The sequence below is a fragment of the Eptesicus fuscus genome, chromosome 1, assembly GCF_027574615.1.
Source record: "Eptesicus fuscus isolate TK198812 chromosome 1, DD_ASM_mEF_20220401, whole genome shotgun sequence".
Taxonomy (NCBI): domain Eukaryota; kingdom Metazoa; phylum Chordata; class Mammalia; order Chiroptera; family Vespertilionidae; genus Eptesicus; species Eptesicus fuscus.
The window spans coordinates 87,911,182-87,918,734 of NC_072473.1; the positions used below are offsets into that span (position 1 = coordinate 87,911,182).

General features: G+C 37.0%; 1 pseudogene; it reads right to left on the bottom strand.

Moving 5' to 3' along the window:
* Positions 1-4,825: 4,825 nt before the first annotated feature.
* LOC129149378 (E3 ubiquitin-protein ligase RNF168-like) lies at positions 4,826-6,844 on the bottom strand (annotated as a pseudogene).
* Between the last annotated feature and the right edge of the window lie 709 nt (positions 6,845-7,553).

The following is a 7,553-nucleotide window of genomic DNA, read 5'->3' on the forward strand; positions in this document are numbered from 1 at the left end:
TCATATTGTTTGTTTTCTCTCTCTCTTGGGCAGTGGTTCTCAACCTTTCTAATGCCGCGACCCTTTAATACAGTTCCTCATGTTGTGGAGACCCGCAACCATAAAATTATTTTCGTTGCTACTTCAAAACTGTAATTTTGCTACTGTTATGAATCGTAATGTAAATATCTGTGTTTTCCGATGGTCTTAGGCTCTACAGCAGCGGTTCTCAACCTGTGGGTCGTGACCCACAGGTTGAGAACTGCTAGAAGGGTTGCCTAAGAACATCGGAAAACACAGATATTTACATTACGATTCATAACAGTAGCAAAATTACAGTTATGAAGTAGCAACAAAAATAATTTTATGGTTGGCGGTCCCCACAACATGAGGAACTGTATTAAAGGGTCGCGGCATTAGAAAGGTTGAGAACCACTGCCCTTGGGGATCACTTTCTTTCATTACCAGATATCCAGAGTCTTGAAAACCATTATTTCAGGTATCTTGTCCTTTTATTGCTGTTTTAGATGGGAGGGGGAATCTGGTCCTATTACTCCATTATCTTTGGAAGCAAATGTCCTGTGCATAGTTTTTAAAAAAATAATCAGTAATGGCAAAATCTTTGGCATCTCAAAATTTCAGAACGTATTCAATAGTTTGACCCTAAGAGACAGAATTTGATCCCAGAATCAATAGCCCCTGCATTCACCGAACACCACCTTTACTGTTTTGTAAATAGACGTCATGGAAATTGTAGACATGCCTTAATGCAACTTCAATAAAGTTCAGGTTTTAAACTTCAGGGATTTTCAAAGCCAGAAACATTCCAGAAAATGTTTGATGCTCTTTACCATCTGTCTTTTCACACACTATCATCCATTCACAGGGTGGGAGAGTTTCCAGATTCTTCTCTTGACATCCGGTCACATAATTTAGGTCTACTAATGGAAATCAAAAGGCAGAATTAAACCTATTATCTAAATTTTTCTACCCCCAGTCGCTCTGCATTCCCAGACCTAAATAAAATCCAGAAAAAGATGTGTGAAATATTCATAAATACAAAACAGAAGTATTTGAGAGTCTTACATCAAAATAATTAAAATAGTTGCCTTGCAATTCATACCATAAGTTTTTTCCCTCAATGTATAGTACTTTTCCAGGTGGTTTGGGTATATAAAAATAGGTCATGAAGAATGGCATAGTACACAAGGAGAAATACTACATATTTAGTGTGAAGAAATGTTGATTAAAAGATCTCCCAGGAATGCTAAGAATTGGGCACAGAATAAAGTCAGTGAATTAGAATTTCATGATGGTTGATGATTATAATTTTTTCCTCAACCAAATTGGTCTAAATTAATTGATAAAAATAGAGAACATTCCAAATAGTGACAATGGCATTGATAAACGTCTGATGGTAGGAGGGAGCAAGATGCATTAATGAGAGTGATTTTACAGAAGAGATGGGCTACATTATGAGGAATGAGAAATAAATTTATGGAGAGAATACAAATAGGAAGGTAATCCTGTGGAGAATTTTACATGTTAGGCTAAGGACTTGAAGATGTATAACTTCAATTTCCAGAAGTAACGTGAAGTGGAAGCCTTACCCTCTCTCTCTCTCTCTCTCTCTCTCTCTCTCTCTCTCTCTCTCTCTCTCTCAGAAATAACAAAACAAAACAAAACAAACAAACAAACAAAAATCAGGTTTAAAAATAAAACAGCTTTCTTGTTTGGAATATGATGGCCTAGACTCATCTCTCCCAACTCCTCACTACTAAGTACAAGTAAAAAGCCTGAAAATAATAAAAGAGACAGTCATTAGAGGAACCCTGAAGGGAAAGGGGGAAAGCAGACTGCATAGGGGCCTGGAGGACTTAAAGAAAAACAGTGACCCAGTATCTCCTGGCCACCCATCAGGGGCAGAAGCAAAACCAGGCCCAAACACTCCTGACTTTCCAAAGAACAGAAAGCATACCAGGCTCAGTGTCTTGATAGAGGTAGCCCTGATGGCAGACACTTTATATAAAGGGAACTTGCTCTCAGTAATGAATTGGATATAACTCTTCACCAGTTTGCCATGTCTTCCAATTTTCCTTTCTGGTACTTTTTGTTATGTAGAATTTTAATGTAATTTTTATTTTACAAATATACACAATAGTCCAGTTTCATTTTTAATATTTTAATTTTCAACTTCTACATAGTCTTAATACTCCTTAAAAAATTAAACACTTTTGTATCCCTTCCACAAAAATGACAAGAAAAATTAGCAATGAATTCTTATTACTGACACAAAACAGTAGTTTCTAATAAACAGGCATACATGGCAGGACTATTAGAAAGATTATTGGCCATGGGATAGTGAGGACTTGGGGTAGGGGAGGATGGGAGTGGGCTGGAAGAGGTTAATGGAGGGGAAAGGAGGACCTATGTAATGCTTTCAACAATAAATATTAAAAGAAAAAAATAAAACCTCAATGGAGGGTGCCTTACCAGGAAAAAAAGAAGACTATTGGAGAAATTAATTTTTATCTTAAAACCTGTTTTGTTCAATTATATACTTGAAACCTATATGGTTTTTTGAACCAAAATCATACCAATAAATTCAACTAAAACAATATAGCCCAGCCAGCGTGGCTCAGTGGTTGAGTGTCAACCCAGGAACCAGGAGGTGACAGTTTGATTCCCTGTCAGGGCACATGCCCAGGTTGTGGCTTAACCCCCAGTAGGGGGCATGCAGGAGGCAGCCAATCAATGACTCTCTCATCATTGATGTTTCTTGCTCTCTCTTTCTCTCCATTTCTCTCTGAAATCAATAAAAATATTTGAAAGAATATATTATATATATATATATATATATATATATATATAGTAAAAAAAAATCTAAGAGTTTTTGTTAGTCTATTAAAATGACACAAGTATTCCTATTCCAAAATAATAAGTGCTAAAATGTATAAGTCTAGTTTCTAACATTTTAACTTCCAAAAATCAACCAGTTTAAATAAAACAACCTAAGAAAACATGTCAAAAATGAGCATAAAATTTAGATGAAGTAATTTTCAAATTAAGAGAACTTTTTAAAAAATACAGTCATTATGACTTTAGTTATTACTCCTAAACAATTAAATTTGTATTTTCACTTGCTTATTACAAATGCTCATTAAACAACAATGAGCCACAGAAAATGCCATATAACTGACTAGTTCATTATTCCACATTTTCCAATATAATATAATGACAACTAAAAATAGATCATGAACTTTTTAAAACTGTAAACATAAACCAGAACAATCTGATATGTGATATTTGTTCCAAAAAATAAAAATTACAAGACACAGTAAGAAGGGATAAAAAATATGAAAATAAAATAAAATTTATCTTAAAACCAACTTTAGTCAGGAAGACTTCTTCACAGAAAAATAACTTGTCAAATAATATAAACCCTAAATAAATAACACTATTTTCCCCCTTTTAGTTATGTTCTATTTCAGGAAGATTAAATTACATAACTTGTAATTTGAGGCATTTCCATAATGTCCACCATAAAATGTAATGTAAAAATGTAAAATTACTCTTAGAAAAAATATCAGTTTGATGAGAAGATGGATTTTAGTCTATTTTAGACAAATTTGGTTAGTTTCTGACAATACTTAATTTCAGCACAATCACTACTCAGACATCAATCCCCCCCTTTTTTTTTTTTTGAGAAAGGGCATACTAAATTTTAAATTATCATCAAAATTCTACAGATAATTACCCAATCAGCATTTGAAGCAGATGCCATTAAGTGTACAAAGATTAACAGAATTTCAGTTACAGAATTTAGAGGAAAAAATCTCAATCATGTATAAAAATATTGACAAATTTAAGCTGAAATTAGCCCTATGACATTTTTTTTTACCTTAAAAGGATAACTAGACATCAACAGAAATACTGTTAAAACTGTTGTTTGCTCAAAGTTGTTCATATTAATGAAACAAAGGTTAATAGTTAAATTTCACAAAATGAAATCACTGCCTTCTGATTTAACTTTGAGGCATAATATAGGGCAAAACCCTAATATCATACTTTCTATTTCTTTCCATAAACACAAATAAAAGTCAATACTAATACAAATAATAAGGAAATAAACAAATGGTTATTTATGCCTGAGGTTCCACACCATAAAATATTGTTATATAACTCTCCTACATAAATTCCCTCTCCCCCCTCCCCCAGAATAGCAAACTAAGAGTAATGTGAATTTCCAAAATTTTAGGTAATTTAGTAACTAATTTTGATTTTGACACTATATACTATGGTGTGAAAAGTTGTAAAATCCAAATGTTTTCTGTGTCATTTAGCAAAGAAAGGACTGAGGGAGAATGCTTTGCCAAATAATACCTCCTACTCCATCCTGGACCAATTTCTGATCACCAGCTCAGTTCCTGTGCTTCCAAGTTATCAGCCTGTCCCATTCAGCCTTACTTCAACTCTTAACTCCCTTTGCATCAAGAGTCTAGTTTCTTTTCTGCAAATTAATCCTAATTTCCAGAAAACTGATTTTCTGATTTCATGTTGATCCTAACACACTTTAAATAAAAGAAAATGCTATAATGCTTAAAATAATTAGAAGATGGTAACTAGATTCCTTTACTGTTATGTAAGATGCATTTCAAGTGCTTTGCAAATACATGGAAAGTAGCAAGAAAACTTAGATTTTTAAACCTGGATTCCTTAACTAATTACTACAGGACAAAAAGATGACAAAAGGCCATAAAACATGCATATTTTGAAGAAAAGAAAGCTTCACAACAAAACAAACGTTTACTAGATTATAAAACACTCCCTTTACCCACGTATTACTTTATCTCTGAAACATCCGAGATCTTTTCCTTGATAACTTAGGCTGTAAGGAATGAGTACTTTGCAGTAATCTCTAGTAGAACTTGGCATCTTTCATGTATGAACACTAACTGAATGTTACAACTGGATCTTAAAAGAAGGTTGCCAGTTTTACTTTTTTGAGCCTCTCTAGGGTTTTGAAGGCTTTATATCAGTTTGTCTTTTGGAGTTGCTATCTTTGGAATTCTCTCCACTTAGCAGTTTGTCTGGAGATGAGGACATGGCAGATAACAGATATTCATCTGGGGATGCTTTTGGCAGGGTTGGCTCTATTTGTTTTTCATCCACCTCTTTGCAAAGATTTAATGCTGATAACCTATCTTGTTCTTCTTGGTTTTCTCTCTCAAAAAGTACATGTCCCAAATCTAACGGCGTTTGAGTGATGGCGACTTCTGTTTCTTCTTGGTCTGAGGAAGCTTCAGGGAACATTCTCCCTCTTTTTGCAGAAGCGCCTGGATCCCCGGCTGTTTCAAACAAAGATTCCTGTTTTTTTCTTTTGGAAACATCTTTTTTACTGCTCTGTGGGTAAGATTCTTCATTTTCTGTCTCAATTATCTGTGCCATATCTGATATAATGCACACACTCACTCTGCTGCCACGAGGCTCAACTGCAGCTTCTCTGGAGTAGGAAATGCTGGCTTTAGGTTCCTCCTCTTCATCATTCTTGCTTGGTTTCATTTTGACTTTTCCTCCAAGGCACAATTCTGTACCACTGGCACATAACTGAGGCATAGGTGACTCTATTGAAGACATTGCACCTTGTTCTTGAATTTCATGACATATTTGAGAAGCAAGTGTTGGAATATCTTCCTTAATTTCTGTGCCTTGGCACATAGGGCTCTTTATATCACTACTGTCACTCTCCTTAGACATGGAGCTTTTCTTGCCTTCTTGCACAACTTCTGATAGTGATACTGGCCCATACTGAGATATAGGTGACAAATACTCCTGGATATCGCCAGTGTTTGTTTGTTGGTTCATTCTTTTCGTTTGTGACCTGGTTGTGACTCGATTAGATGTTCTGGCATACATGGTAGAAGCCCAGCCAGTTTCCTCATCAAAATTAATATCAAAGCTTATCTTTCTTGCTAGTTCTCTATCACTTTTCAGTTGTCTTTCTATCTCTCTTTTCCTTTTTTCTGCCTCCTCTGCCAATAATTGCTGTATGTATTCTTCACTGGCTTTGTTTTCTTCTTCTGCATTGGCTCGTTGCAATGCCTCCATCTTGCGTTTCTCCTCTTCGTATTCTCTCCTCAATTCTCCAGGTTCACTTATCAGATGAACTGGCTGAACGTCACCATGACTTTCTTGTGATTCTTGGCAAGAGACTCTCAGATTACATTCTTCTGGATAGTGTTTTTGAATTTTCTCCCACAATTCCATATTGACTAGGGTATTTCTTCGGGTATTGTACCAGGTCCATCCAGAGATCCAAAAGCGACAGAAGGGACAGCATAAATTCGACTTTTCTACAAGGGATTGAAAGCATGGCTTACAGAGCGTGTGATCACAAGGTAGTGTTACAGGCTCGATCAGGATTTCTAAACAGACCTTGCACTGGTATTCAGACAAAGGAGGGATGGCCTCTTCAGGTACTGCCATTTTAATGTGCTAATTAGATATAGTCAACATCAGCACCCAGAAGAGAAAGAATAGTATTTCCAGCCCAATTTATGGAGCAAGACAATGAACAGTTTTGTGTTTAAATATGTCCCACAGCGTATCAGAATTCAGAGATTTGGAGCATCAAACATGTCTTAAGGCAAGAGGGATTCTGCAGGCCAAGTAAACAGTACTACCATGTAAGGCGGTGTATCAGTCCAAGTTTAGGACAAACGTCCGGTAAGAAAATTAACCGTTCAGTAAGGAGACCTCGGCCGTTGATCCAAGACAGTAACGTAACGGTTTTGGCAGGACGGACGGCTCTCTGGCATGGGGCGAGTTTCACACCAAATTCCCCTCTCCCCCTCACCAGGTAAGGATGCTTCCTTGGCTTCGGGTAGCCAAGCCAGAGACAGTCCAGGAGCGCCCTTTCAGGGCCACCATCTCAGGACGAAGGCTCTGGAATAACAGTGCCTCGGCCCTGCCCCGGAAGCACTGCTGAAGCAGGACTTCCGGTTTACTATTGCTATGGCGCAGTTCACATTCCCTGGTCCACCTGGCCCTGCCTGGAAGCAGGAAGCGGGGCTCCCCTGAAGCAGGACTTCCGTTTTACTATGGCAGCAGCACACAATTCCCCAGACCCTGCTTTCCAGCGTCTAGCGAGGTTTCCGGGTGCTTTGACCCTTGGGTCTGCCAAAAGCTTTTACATGGTGCAAAGGTAGCGTGTCTGACTCCAAAAAACCTTACACAAATCTTATCATTAAAAAAACAGAAGTTAGGAAGCATTATCCCAACCTATCTTCTTTCCTGTCGCTTTAATTATTTTTAATAAATGCATTTATATAGCAGCAAGCCTAATTAGACCAGAGGTAGGATATGGAAAGCAGAATAAACCATTAGTTGGGCAAATAAAACTAAGATGGATTCAAGCAAGAGGAAGGTGCTGAGGGTGGGGGTTCAAATCAGCCGCAGCGACTCTGTTTCAGAGACAAAACTCCAATCTCTAAAATTCTTGGAAGAGGATAAAAGCAAGAGGAAATAGGGTACCAGGAAGCAAGTCAAGGGAACAATTCATCAGGCCCAGTAAT